This window comes from Hemitrygon akajei, chromosome 6 (genome assembly GCF_048418815.1).
Source record: "Hemitrygon akajei chromosome 6, sHemAka1.3, whole genome shotgun sequence".
Taxonomy (NCBI): Eukaryota; Metazoa; Chordata; class Chondrichthyes; order Myliobatiformes; family Dasyatidae; genus Hemitrygon; species Hemitrygon akajei.
The window spans coordinates 158919043-158933953 of record NC_133129.1 but is presented as its reverse complement, the minus strand read 5'-3'; the positions used below and the strand labels follow the sequence as shown (position 1 = coordinate 158933953).

The 14911-nt window shown below is 39.6% G+C and overlaps 1 protein-coding gene across 14 annotated transcripts in view; it reads left to right on the top strand.

The window, feature by feature from the left end:
* LOC140729646 (leucine-rich repeat-containing protein 4C-like) overlaps positions 1-14911 on the top strand; it is a 1048826-nt gene that overhangs the window by 437075 nt on the left and 596840 nt on the right. For all 14 annotated transcript variants that reach the window (XR_012099387.1, XM_073049655.1, XM_073049659.1 and 11 more), the window contains exon 3: positions 9726-9843. The gene's annotated coding sequence lies outside the window, so the exon portion shown is untranslated. The remainder of the gene's footprint in view (positions 1-9725; positions 9844-14911) is intronic.

Genomic DNA, 14911 nt, shown 5'->3' with positions numbered 1-14911 from the left:
AATGTTAATTAACATTGCAAACCAAAGGAGTATAAAAGTAGGAAACCATGGCACATTTGTGCAGGTTATTGATGAGACCCTATGTGGAGTACAGTATAAGATGATATTGATTTTTTAATATAGTTTGGGGAAATACTTGCACTGAAAATAGTTCAGAAATTTTTCTTTTGGTTGATCCCTATTTGTCATGAGGGAAGGATGAAGAAAACTCATTGGGGTTGAAGAGAATGAGAAATGAACCTACGGAAACAAGCAAGATTCTGGAGGGTAGAAGATGGGATAGGATATTGCATGTGTGGAATTCAAAGCTGTTACACAGTTTCAAATAAGGGATTGTTCATGTTAAGACAGGGCTTTGGAGGAATTTCTTCTCTCAGAGGGTCATTGGCATTTGCAATGTTCTTTCCCATAGAGCTGACGAGGCTGAATCTTTGAAGATATTCAATATTGAATTAAATTGATTCTTGGGGAATCAAGAGCTGTGGGGAAGAGGAAGGGAAATGGAGCTGAGGTTAAGGTCAAAGCAGCCATGATTTTCTGTTTTGAGGAACAGGCTTGAGAGGCTGCATATTCCCACTTCTCCTCCTTTGTCTGATGTTGTTATAAATTGAAAGGTTATAATAGTTCTCCAAGAGGACCACAATAGAGGCTTGCATGCCTCAATGACTCAGAGAGCTATGTTAGCTGGAGACAGCGCCTTGTGCTTTGACTCTTGGTAAGGTCAAAGGGTAGAGGCCAGCCTAAGAGTGATCCACCGGTCCTCCAGGTTTCGGAGTTCAGCTCAGTGCTGACAATCCTGACTGGTCAAAAAAAAAATTGTTATAGAAACAGCAATGAAGAATCTTTCCATGTCTCTGGCCAAGGAAGGACATAGACGGAGGACCTTCATTACTGCCCTAAACGCCAGTGGTGTACTGGGCAGTAACGAATAACTAACTAGATAATAGTGCAAAACAGCAAACTCTCAATCTTCACTACGTTGTTACACAAAAATATACAAAATAAGTTGTTCAGCTTTGAAATGCAATCACTTTGTTGTAATGTGTTTTTCTTCAAAGTCATCTTGAAGGCATACAAGATTATTATAAAGCTACCAGCAATAAAACCTGTAAGGAATAAATACAATGTCACAGGTTTTTTTTATATATAACTTTGATGTATGTCAGTAATGTTATTCCTTTAATTTTTTGAGTAAATGTTTATTTTTGCCGCATGTTTCACATCTGATGCTAATGAGGCCGAAAAGAGCTGTGCACCTAAGCTCTTGAATTTGGTTGCCTAGAAGTTCATTCATTGATTTCAGAGGCCTACCACACTGTGCATCTGTCGCCACTGAATAGGAATGTAATGCTGATCACCCTTCTCTTGGTGGGGTGGGGTGGAGTGGGGGTGGCACAGTAGCATAGTGATTAGCTCAATGCTTTTATGCTCAGGGCATTACAGTTCAGAGTTCAAATCCAGAGTCCTCTGAAAAGAGTTCCCACATTCCTTGCCGTAGAATGCATGGGTTTTCTCCTTATGCCCTGGTTTCCTCCCACAGTCCAAAGACATACCGTTTAGTAGGTTAGCTGTTCATTATAAATTATCCCGTGATTTCGTTAGGGTTAAGTTGGTGGTTTATGGGCAGTGTGGCTCTAAGGGCCATAGGGCCTATTCCACACCCTGTCTCTAGATAAATAAATAAATATATTTTTGAAAACTGGCATTTGACCTGTACTTGCTGGATTTCTGAAGAAGGGGGGTGGGTGGTTCTCATTAACACCTACTGAATAGTGAAAGGCTCAGATAGAGTGGATACAAAGAGGATGTTTCAAATGGTGAGACAATCTAGGATCATAGGGCACAGGTGCACATCCCTTTAGAACAGAGATAAGGATGGCCTAATTCTGCTCCAACGTTTTATGGCTTTAAGAGAAGAAATATCCACCTGATGCGTGTTTTTTTTTTCCAATAATTCACAGCAACATAAGCATAAACTGAAAAAAAGCTTATCTAGCCAGTATCTGATTTCCTGAGAAATGCCAGTTGACTTTAAATTATACTCACTTCACAGTGAAACTAAATAGATAAGGACAACCAAGTCAAACAGAAAGGTTGATTCTTTGGAAAGGCACTTCCACCTGGAGCAGGATTTACAGGGAGTGATGGTCAGAAAACTGTTCTGTGTGTGTAATTTGAAATTATAGACAATAGGTGCAGAAGTAGACCATTCAGCCCTTCGAGCCTGCACCGCCATTCTGAGATCATGGCTGATCATCTACTATCAATACCCAGTTCCTGCCTTGTCCCCATATCCCTTGATTCCCCTATCCATAACATACATATCTAGCTCCTTCTTGAAAGCATCCAGAGAATTGGCCTCCATTGCCTTCTGAGGCAGTGCATTCCAGACCCCCACAACTCTCTGGGAGAAGAAGTTTTTCCTTAACTCTGTCCTAAATGACCTACCCCTTATTCTCAAACCATGCCCTCTGGTACTGGACTCTCCCAGCATCTGGAACATATTTCCTGCCTCTATCTTGTACAATCCCTTAATAATCTTATATGTTGCAATCAGATCCCCTCTCAATCTCCTTAATTCCAGCGTGTACAAGCCCAGTCTTTCTAACCTCTCTGCGTAAGACAGTCTGGACATCCCAGGAATTAACCTTGTGAATCTAAGTTGCACTTCCTCTACAGCCAGGATATCCTTCCTTAACCCTGGAGACCAAAACTGTACACAATACTCCAGGTGTGGTCTCACCAGGGCCCTGTACAAATGCAAAAGGATTTCCTTGCTCTTGTACTCAATTCCCTTTGTAATAAAGGCCAACATTCCATTAGCCTTCTTCACTGCCTGCTTCACTTGCTCATTCACCTTCAGTGACTGATGAACAAGGACTCCTAGATCTCTTTGTATTTCTCCCTTATCTAACTCTACACCGTTCAGATAATAATCTGCCTTCCTGTTCTTACTCCCAAAGTGGATAACCTCACACTTATTCACATTAAACGTCATCTGCCAAGTATCTGCCCACTCACTCAGCCTATCCTTTCTTTTCTTTTTCAATCTTTTTATTAATATTAATAATATTATGAACAAAATACAATTGATATATTAATAAAGGGATTACAAACATACAAATTCCCATTACACATGAAAGAATACATAAGCAATGATTACAGTATAAATAAGTTTTCCCAAAACATGAACCATACAGTATATGAATGAACAAGGTAAATCTAGATATTTCATAATATATAATATAAAAAAAGAAAAAATATATATATTTGCAAAATTGACTAACCTACTAATCTAATATCTAAAGAAGAAAAAAAAGCAAAAAAAGAAAAAAAAGAAAAACTAAAAAAAAAAGAAAAAAAGGGCTGTTTATAATATCTCACAAGAATACATAAACATCAATGTCGTCAACTCCCATCCTCTCAACATAAATAAGATTAAAGCTGAAAAATCCAATAAGCTTGGAACAGGGTCATATTACATCATATGACAATATTGAATAAATGGTCTCCATATCTTTTCAAATTTAATAGAAGTATCGAATACACCACTTCTAATTTTTTCTAAATTTAAACATAACATAGTTTGAGAAAGCCAATGAAATACAGTGGGGGGATTAATTTCCTTCCAATTCAACAAAATAGATCTTCTAGCCATCAAAGTGAGAAAAGCAATCATTCAACAGGCGGAAGGAGATAAATGAAGTGAGTCCATCATCGGTAAACCAAAAATTGCGGTAATAGGATGGGGTTGTAAATCGATGTTCAATACCGCAGAGATAATATCAAAAATATCTTTCCAATATTTTTTCAAAAGCGGACATGACCAAAACATATGAGTTAAAGACGCGATTTCCAATTGACATCTATCACAAATAGGGTTTATATAAGAATAAAAATGAGCTAATTTATCCTTGGACATATGGGCCCTATGTATGACCTTAAATTGTATTAATGAATGTTTGGCACATATAGATGATGTATTAACTAATTGAAGAATTCTATCCCAATTCTCAATAGGAATAATAAGATTAAGCTCTCTTTCCCAATCATTTTTGGTCTTATCAAGGGGCATTGAACGTATCTTCATAATTATATTATAAAGTTTTGATATAAGCCCTTTTTGAAATGGGTTTAATTCAAACAAACTCTCCAAAATATCTGAAGACACAAAATTTGGAAACGTAGGAAGTACCGTACTTAAAAAATGCCTAACCTGTAAATATCTAAAAAAATGAAATCTAGGCAAATTATATTTATTAGATAATTGCTCAAAAGACATAAAACAATTGTCCGAAAATAAATCAGAAAATCTTAATAAACCCTTAGTTTTCCAAGCTAAAAAAGCTTGATCTATAATTGAAGGGTGGAAAAAACAATTAGATACAATAGGAATATTTAAAACGAATTGAGTCAACCCGAAAAATTTCCGAAATTGAAACCATATGCGTAAGGTATATTTAACTATCGGGTTGTCAATTCGTTTCGGCAATTTAGAAAGAGCAAAAGGGAGAGAAGTCCCTAAAATAGAACCCAGAGCATAACCTGGTACCGATTTAATTTCCAAACTCACCCAATGAGGGCCAAAAGGACCATCCCAGTCTTTCAACCAACATAACAAATATCTAATATTAACTGCCCAATAATAAAATCTGAAATTAGGTAATGCCAACCCACCTTCCTTCTTTGTCTTCTGTAAGTATGTTTTACCTAACCTGGGATTTTTATTCTGCCATATATATGAGGAAATTTTTGAATCAACATTAGTAAAAAAGGATTTCGGAATAAAAATTGGTACCGCTTGAAAAATATATAAAAACTTAGGTAAAATAACCATCTTAATAACATTAATCCTACCTATCAGAGATAAAGATAATGGTGACCACTTAGTAAACAAGCCTTTAATCTGATCAATTAAGGGTAAAAAATTAAACCTAAATAATTCTTTATGGTTTTTTGTGATTTTAATCCCTAAGTAAATAAAAGAGTCATTAACTAATTTAAAAGGTAAATTACCATAGCTTGGGACCTCACTCAGCCTATGCAAGTCACCCTGAATTCTCCTAACATCCTCATCACATGTCACACTGCCACCCAGCTTAGTATCATCAGCAAACTTGCTGATGTTAATTAGTTAATCGAGGAATGATTATAAGCCAAGAGTAAGTACATTTGAACCAGAGATTTATGCAAAGACCATCCCAAGCCGGTATTTTCCATTTCTGGAACTGCTTATTTTGTTTCTTTAGTTTATTTTACCTTTAAATAAATTGCACACTGTTGCCAAAAGGCAAATTCCCACTAATATGGCTTCTGGTTTCTTTTATTGTCATTCAGCGTCAAAGCTGGCCTCCACTTCAGTTCTGTGGGTTCTGAGATGGTGATGAGACCAGTATGAGGCTTGCAGACTTTGCCACAGCCAAGTCTGGAGATGCTTGATGTCAATACAGTCGTTGCACTTTTGCCACAAGCTATAACTATTACCAAACAACGTGGGACTAAGGAGATCTGTCAGAAATTAATTAATTATTTCCACTATCATATCCAAAGACTTGAATACAAGATCCAGACTGACACTTCTCATCCACCTGCCTTATCAAGTATCAGTTGCCCCGCCCGCAGATTTCTCAACAGCTGGAAGAACCAATAAAGCTGGAGAACAGGCAGTGATCTTTGACCTTGAAGGGCTGCCTGGAGGAGAGGAACCGTACTAGCAACATTTACTCTGTGCCCATTTTATTAGGTACACTGGTACTCTTGCTCGTTAATGCAAATATGTAATCAGCCAATCTTATAGCAGCAATTCAATGCATAACAGCATGCAGGCATGATCATGAGGTTCAGTTGCTGTTCAAACCAAACAATAGGATAGGTCAGAAATGTGATCTAATGACACTTGACCATGGATGTTTGTTGGTGGTAATGCAGTGCTTTGAATATCTCAGAAAATGCTGACCTCCTGGGATTTTCATGCACAACAGTCTCTAGCGTTTACAGAGTGATGCACCATCAATAACTCACTCTGAGACGTAAAGGCGAGGTATCGGCTTTTATTGACTGGAAGAAGGAACAAGCAGTGATTGACCACCATACTACATCCTGGAGACTGAGAGGCCAGGCTCAGACCTCAATCACCTTTATACTGGGGTCTGTGGTAGGAGCCACAGGAGCAGTCAGCAGGGGGCGTGTCCAGACAGGTATATGTAGTTCACCACACAGAGAAAGGTGAGCAAACAAGAATAAAAAAAACATGTATTGGGCAGCAGTCCTGTGGGCGAAAACACCATGTTAATGAGCGAGGTCAGAGGTGAATGGCCAGACTAGTTCAAGCTGTCAGGAAGGCGACAGTAATTCAGATAACCACGCATTACAACAGTGGTGTGCAGAAGAGCATCTCTGAATGCACCATGCATCTTGAAGTGAACAGATTACAGAAGCACAAGGCCAGGAACATATACGCACTGGCTACTTTATTAGGTACCTCGTGAAGTGGCCACTGAGTGTATCTTAATAAGTGTGTGTGTGTGTGTGTGTGTGTTACCTTTAGCTGCAGGCAATGAATTACAGTTTGAAAATTCGCATCTCATTTCATAAAGATTGTACAGTTGTGCTATGCACCCATCTCCTTTCAGGAAAGGTGTATTTTCTATTGATAACTGCTTAGCTGCAGTAAATAATCTTTTATCAGTTGACAGTGTAGGACAGTGTAACTGTAAGAATAAATTCTGAAACTGTTTCTACTCACTCTTAAACAAGAGAAAATCTGTAGATGCTGGAAATCTGAGCAACACACACAAAATACTGAAGGAACTCAGCAGGCAATGCAGCATCTATGGAAAAGAGTACGGTCGACGTTTCAGGCTAAGACCCTTCAGCAGGACTGTCACTCTTGTCACTTTTTAAAAAAATATTTCATGGCTTGAATACAGAATAAGTTGCTACTATTTCCTAACTTAGATGTATCAGTGAAAATTAAAATTCTGAATGAATCAGAGTGTCCATGGCACATCAGAACTCCAGATATGCAACAATTTGGAATTTACTGGCACTCAAACTGCTGGCAGGACCCCATGAACCCCTCATACAATCTCTTCTCCCTCCTGCCGTCTGGGAAAAAGCTCCAAAGCATTCGGGCTCTCACGACCAGACTATGTAACAGTTTCTTCCCCCAAGCTATCAGACTCCTCAATACCCAGAGCCTGGACTGACACCTTGCCCTATTCCTGTTTATTATTTATTGTAATGCCTGCACTGTTTTTGTGCACTTTATGCAGTCCTGCGTAGATCTGTAGACTAGTGTAGTTGTTGTGTGTTTTTTTTACGTAGTTCAGTCTAGTTTTTGTACTATGTCATGTAACACCATGGTCCTGAAAAAACATAGTCTCATTTTTACTATGTACTGTACCAGCAGTTATGGTCGAAATGACAATAAAAGTGACTTGACTTGACTTAGTCTGACCTACTAATTGAAACAGTAATGATTTTGAGTTCTGTATTTCAATGAGACGTTGATCTTGGTTAAAATAATATTGAGTAAAAATTATATCCTTTCAATATCTTTGCTTGTGCTGTTATTGGGATAATTTTAGAATTTTCTGTTCTGAAGCATCGAAGTAGTTGTGATAAGTTTTTTCAGCAAAAGATTTAAAATTCCAAGTACTGCCTTCAGTAGAAGCAAAACTCTGCCCTTATTAAAATAATGTAGAGGTCAAAGCTTCAACTTCTACAATTTATTTTGAATACAATTTTTTTGGAGTGTGGGATTTCGCCCTTACCTGCAGCAGATACTTTGCTATGCAAAAGTCTTAGGCAGATATACATACCTAGGGTGCTAAAACCTTTGCACAGTAATATATTTGTCACTGTGGAACAGACAGTGAGTTTATAAATCTGGCAGGATACTGGGAATGGTGAGGATGGAGCACTGTGGGGTAGGTAGAAGAGGTGTGCCAGGGGTAGAGTTTGGCACAGGTGCAGGCACACCTAGCCTGAGACAGCAGGCAAGGTTAATGAATCCCATAATTGGTTTATTGATCATTACAGAATGTCTCTCTGGTGCTTCCCACTCCTTCCCCTTCCCTCCCTGTTCCCCTTTCCCCAACCTGAGATTCCCCTCTCTTGTCCCACTCTCAGTCCACAATAGAGACCCATATCAGTATCAGGTTTATCACCTCTCACATATGTCATCAAATTTATTTTTATTTGCGACAGAAGTAGTGCAACAGTACTGTGCAAAAGTGTTGGGTACCTTTGCTAGAGTATATGTATGTGCCTAAGACATTTGCACAGTACTGTAATTCTTGTCATCTTTGTAATTAACATACAAATTAAGGCAGGGGATTTTGCACAACATAAAGCAGAAGAACCAGGTGACACATTGACTTGCTGATAGTGACACAGGTATATGAAAGTAGATTTTCTCTCAGAGTACATAACTTGCTTGCCCTGTTGTGTGTGGTACAGGACTGAAAATTTTACACAAGACTCAGTGATTCTTACAGAACACAACTTTGTTTTATACTGCTGAAGAACGGGTAATACATAACTCCTGTTAGGATTTTGAAACTTACTCATTTTTTCATGAAGTGTCAAGTAAGTATTTGTTCGGGCTTTCTAAGTGATACTTCATCAGCATGTTAAGACAGAACCATTCATTGGCCATATGAAGACTGAATTTCTGTTGAGCTTGGTTCAACTGTTGAGGGTATGATTACTAGTGGTAAAGACAATGTACTTATGCTATTATATAGTGCAGTTGGTGTCACTAACTTGGAGTAAAACTCTACACATTCAAGTTTGTGAAGTGGGACCTGCATCTACAATCTTCATCCAGAGTTCCACACTTTATTCAAGGCTGATATCTAATTAAAATAAAAATATGCTGAAGTACCATCTTCATAGAATAAACTTTTAATTTAGAGTCCTTTCTGAGGGTACTAATTCCTTTAAAAAAAACCCTCTCAAATCACATCAAAAACAAAAGGGGAAAATGATAATATAGGGGCACATAATGAGCAAAATTATCCAATCAAAATCATTGTTGCTACTTGCATGCAGAGATCTGAAGTGGCACACAAGTTCTTACAAATTAACAAAGTTATAATTTAGTTGTTTCAGAAATCTTATGTTATTTGATGTGTATTATTTATATATTAGAGGGCGCATGAGTTAGTTACTTATTTTGACTGATTAGAAGGATGTTTGGCCCGACAGGTCAATGCCAGCTCTCAACAGTGATTCTATTTGTCTCTTAGTCCCTTCTTATTTCCCTTTGCATTTGTAGCTTATTTTCTCTTGACTTGCCATCAATTCCCCTTCCTTTCTTTCGTTCTGTCATTTACAGCAGGCATGTAATTTTATTTTTATTTTATTTAAAGTTACAGCACAGCAACAGACCCAACAAGCCTGTGCCTGTACCAGCTACCGGCTCGATATGTTGTAAATAGTGCAATAAATTTAACAATCCGTTTATTGAGCAACAAGTAAGATGAGGTGGATAAATTTTTCATCATTGTATTTTTCCATAAAACTGATTAAGATCGATGTGGTAACGCTGTACTTACCTTTTAGTTGGATTAGATGGAAGAAAACATTTTTATGTAAAGGGGAATTCCCTGAGAGTAAGATTGAGTATTTAATTCTAACTCCAGTGTGAATTTTACTCAAAAACTTTTAACTATGAATTTAATGCTCTAAAGTCCTAATTATATTTAACTTATTTTCAGGCAATGAAAATTATCGCTGATGTATGAAGAAGAACTCATCTAATTGCGTTGACTGATGTTTTGAGTTGCTTTGATGCAGAATATTTCACTTTTTACAGAAGAACCCAGAAAATGACTTGTGAGTATATGAATTGAGTAGTAGCTTTCTTTCCTCCTGTCAATATTGTGAAATTAATAAGCTTGCTTGTAAATTTTGATAATTACATTTTGGAAATTGTGCTAAATTGTATTAGTTTAATTTTTACTATTGGCTGTTAAAGTCAGCATTATGATGGGCCTGTGGTTATTCAACCTTCTGGATTTAGTAGTCAGGCTGCATCGCAGATGATCCATCTGCTATTGTCAGTTTTCCTGTTAAAATCTAACCGAGAATGTGGATTTATGAAACTGCACCTTGTGGGTTGCTTAATCAGTGTCATGACAGTTACTTTGGCTGAGGAACAATTTTTGCTGCACGTTCTTGTTGGAGGTAACATCACAAGATTTGTTATAATTGGAAACAATTCTAAAAATTCAGAAAAATAATCTGCAGGATACAGCAGAAGATTCTGTTCAGGTAATCAGCTAATGATGGACATATATCAAACCAATAGCCAGCTGCTTGAATAACAAACACTGAAGTGAGATTTTGATCTCTTCCATGTGCGTCAAACCACGGAAATTTTTGATCCTCCCCAGTGTATTTAAACATAACTAAAAATGAGTGATATGAACTAACTAACTTAGTAATAATTCAACATTGAATCATGATGTCATTTCTGTTGAGGTTCTTTATTTCTTGTTGATGATTTAGCAAATTTGATGTGTCTTTTAGATAATATAGTAAAACACCTACAATTTACCGTAACCTATCATCTTGAATATTTTGCCCGGCAAAGTAATGATTATGGTCTAGCATATTATTTATTGCATGAAATTCAATGCACGAACTTTGTTAAATGGAAGACAGAAAAATATAAAATCTTAAAATAAGTAGCTAGAATCATTCAGCAGTCCAACCAGCATCTGAGAGGGAAGATTTGGGGTTAACAGAGCTGATGGAGGGTTCATTTGTTGGCTGCACTAAGCCCTCATGCCATTCCAGTGGCCACACTTACATTTCTCGGTTCTGGAGATTGATCAACCTGGGGATCTGGATTCCGTGGATGAAGCTGCACAAAATGACCATGCTTCAACTGATAGATCCTGGGGCTCCAGCCGTAGAAGAACCAAATGACCCTTTGACAGCTTTCCAAAGCTTTTTAATATTATTGAATTGTCCCTGTTAATCAGACGCTTCTGAAAACTTTCAAATACTATTAAAAAGTGTGGAAAAAATAGGAAAAATACATTCAAGAAAATCTGAACACAACTAAAATTAATTAAGAACATAAAGATTGTTTGTTTTTAGTGCAGCTAATCTATGTGAACTGCATGAAGTAACCTGAGCAGGAGAGTTTTTAAAGTGGAAAACCTGTCTCACTTGGGCAATTCCACTCTCTCAACCTTAGAAATCCGAGCCCAGTGGTTTGAATAGTTGATACAATTGGAGTCGTCTTAGGCTGCAGTGGATGACCATGACTTCTTCTGTGCCTTTTCATGCCCTTCACTCTCCATAAATTGTTGCAGAGCCGCCTTCCTGGCTGTTGGGTCTCACCCTGAAGCCAGTCTGCCAGAACTGCCTTTTCATGCTAGTACAAGCATGTCCTTCTCTCACCAAGGTATGAGTCCCACCAGCAACACTCACTAGGCCCAACAGGAACATCATTTTGTAAAATGAAAATTACTATAAGCATCTGCTTCTCAGGTATTGTCTGTCAAAAGAGCTCATAGCCCAAATTGTACTTAACTCTGGCTGCTCTGTAGAGATCCTTCAGCTACGTCCTTCATGAGGGTCAGATTTGTGCACTAAAGTATCAGAGAGGAGCTTGAGTCAGTTATATGCAGCTATTCCGTTTTGATTTGCGATTAGAAAGCATGACTAGAAATCAGAATGTAATGTTTTTCAGCTTTCCATATAATTAAGTAGATTTTTGTAACCTATTTAATTATTTTTATGTTTTTGGGGTGTATCGCATGAAATATGGATGAGGTAGTTGCTCCGATGAAAAGGCTTCTTGTATAAATTCTGGGGAAGCATACTCACCTGTCGTCCCCACTGGACATTCAGCTCTCTCCTGTGGCTCTGAGTGGCTGTTTGCATGCGACAGCAGACATATCCTGGTATTCAGCCTCAACGAGAGCAAAGACATAAAATTACTTTAAATTACAAAAATAAATAGTGCAAAAAAAAGAATGATGAGGTAGTGTTCATGGGTTCACAAACCATTCTTAAATTTGACGGTGTAGAAGAAGCAGTTACTAAATCATTGACTGTGGGACTTCAGGCACAGGGCCCTCTTCTGTGATGAAGGAGGTGCAGGAGGAATGGGAAGAGAGCATATCTCAAATGGTGAGAGTTTTTAGTGGCTTAAAGTACCGCATATTGAAAATGTCAGCGATGATGGGGAAGGCTTTTCCTGTGATGGAGCTCACTGAGTTTCTAACCTTCAGCACCCGCTTCCTATCAGGTGCAATGAAACCTGTCAGCCTGTGATGTAACCAGCCAGAATGATCTCCACCTTACACCTATAGAAACCTATGAGTCTTTGATGACATACCAAATCTCCTCAAACTTCTAATGAAGTTCTAAGTAGCCCATCCAGACACATTTCATATCATAGTCGGAGACTTCATTTGGGTTTATTTGGAGAACTCTCTGTGCAATTATTATCAGCATATAACCTGCAGTATCAGGGGTCCCAACACACATGACCACTGCTAAACTATGATCAGAAATGCCAGTTGTTCCATACTTAGATTGTATTGAAGGAAATCTGATCAACTGGCTGAACTCCTCCTACCTGCGCACAAGCAGAGGCTCAACAACAAGCCTCGAGAGATGATGACAAAATGGGGTAGTCGCAGGAGGCAAAGGAGTGGCTACAGGATTGCTTTGAGTTGGTGGACTGGGCCCTGTTTAAGGACGCATCAGAGGATCTGAATGAATACACCACAGTTGTCACGGACTTTATAAAAACAGTTGTAGATGAGTGTGGCCCTACAAAATCATTCAGAGTCTTCCCTAACCAGAAGCCTTGGATGAACCATAAGATCTGCAATCTGCTTAGAGCCATTTCAACGGCATTCAAGTCTGGCAACCAAGTAGGATACAAGAGGTCCAGGTACAATCTCCGGAAGCCATCTCACAGGCAAAGTGACAATTCTGGACCAAATGTGAATTACTGAAGGATGCACAACAGCTGTAGCAGGGCTTGAATGCTTTTACACCTCACTAAGTGAAACCAAACAACATCCTGTCAGTGACATCAAGGCCTCATCTCCAGATAACCTCAATGCCTTCTGTGCTCGCTTTGACCATCAAAACATGGAGGAAACTTCATGAACTCCAACATCCTCTGATGTCAATCTCTGAAGCCAATGTAAAAGCATCCTTCAGGAGGGTGAACCTGCAGAAAGCATCTGTCCCAGATGGGGTACCTGGTCTAATACTAAAGAGCAAACACGAGGAAATCTGCAGATGCTGGAAATTCAAACAACACACGCAAAATGCTGGTGGAACACAGCAGGCCAGGCAGCATCTATAGGGAGAAGCACTGTCGACGTTTTGGGCTGAGACCCTTCGTCAGGACTAACTGAAAGGAAAGATACTAAGAGATTTGAAAGTAGGAGGGAGAGGGGGAAATGCGAAATGATAGGAGAAGACCGGAGGGGGTGGGATGAAGCTAAGAGCTGGAAAGGTGATTGGCAAAAGAGATACAGAGCTGGAGAAGGGAAAGGATCATGGGATGAGAGGCCTAGGGAGAAAGAAAGGGGGAGGGGAGCCCCAGAGGGAGATGGAGAACAGGCAGAGTGATGGGCAGACAGAAAGAAAAAAACAAACAACTAAATATGTCAGGGATGGGGTAAGAAGGGGAGGAGGGGCATTAACGGAAGTTAGAGAAGTCAATGTTCATGCCATCAGGTTGGAGGCTACCCAGCCAGTATATAAGGTGTTGTTCCTCCAACCTGAGTGTGGCTTCATCTTGACAGTAGAGGAGGCCATGGATAGACATATCAGAATGGGAATGGAACATGGAATTAAAATGTGTGGCCACTGGGAGATCCTGCTTTTTCTGGCGGACCAAGCGTAGATGTTCAGCGAAACGGTCTCCCAGTCTGCGTTGGGTCTCACCAATATATAAAAGGCCACACTGTGAGCACCGGATGCAGTATAGCACACCAGCCGACTCACAGATGAAGTGTCGCCTCACCTGGAAGAACTGTCTGGGGCCCTGAATGGTGGTGACGGAGGAAGTGTAAGGGCAGGTGTAGCACTTGTTCCGTTTACAAGGATAAGTGCCAGCAGGGAGATCGGTGGGAAGGGATGGGGGGGACGAGTGGACAAGGGAGTCATGTAGGGAGCGATCCCTGTGGAAAGCAGAGGCGGGGGGAAGGGAAAGATGTGCTTGGTAGTGGGATCCCATTGAATGTGGTGGAGGTTACGGAGAATTATACGTTGGACTTGGAGGCTGGTGGAGTGGTAGGTGAGGACAAGGGGAACCCTATCCCGAGTGGGGTGGCAGGCAGGTGGGGTGAAGGCAGATGCGCGGAAAATGGGAGAGATGCATTTGAGAGCAGAGTTGATGGTGGAAGAAGGGAAGCCCCTTTGTTTAAAAAAAAAGAAGACATCTCCTTCGTCCTGGAATGAAAAGCCTCATCCTGAGAGCAGATGCGGCGGAGACGGAGGAATTGTGAGAAGGGGATAGCACTTTTGCAAGAGGCAGGGTGGGAAGAGGAATAGTCCAGGTAGTTGTGAGAGTCTGTAGGCTTATATTAGATATCTAATGCTAAAGACTTCTGTTGATCAATTGGCTGGAGGGTTCATGACCTGTTAGCTGATATCTTTCATCTCTTGCTTTGGCATTCAGAGATACACAGCTGCTTCAAGCAGGATTCAAATATACCGGTGCTTAAGAAGGACGTGGTGAATGGCTGTCCTCCTGTAGAACTTAGATCCACTATGAGGAAGTGCTTTGCGAGGCTGGTAATGAAGCATGTCAGCTCCTGCCTGAGAAGTGACTTAGTTCTGCTTCAATTTGCCTTCCGACACAAGAGGTCCACTGCAGATGCCATTTCATTAGCTCTTCATTCAACTCTGGAACATC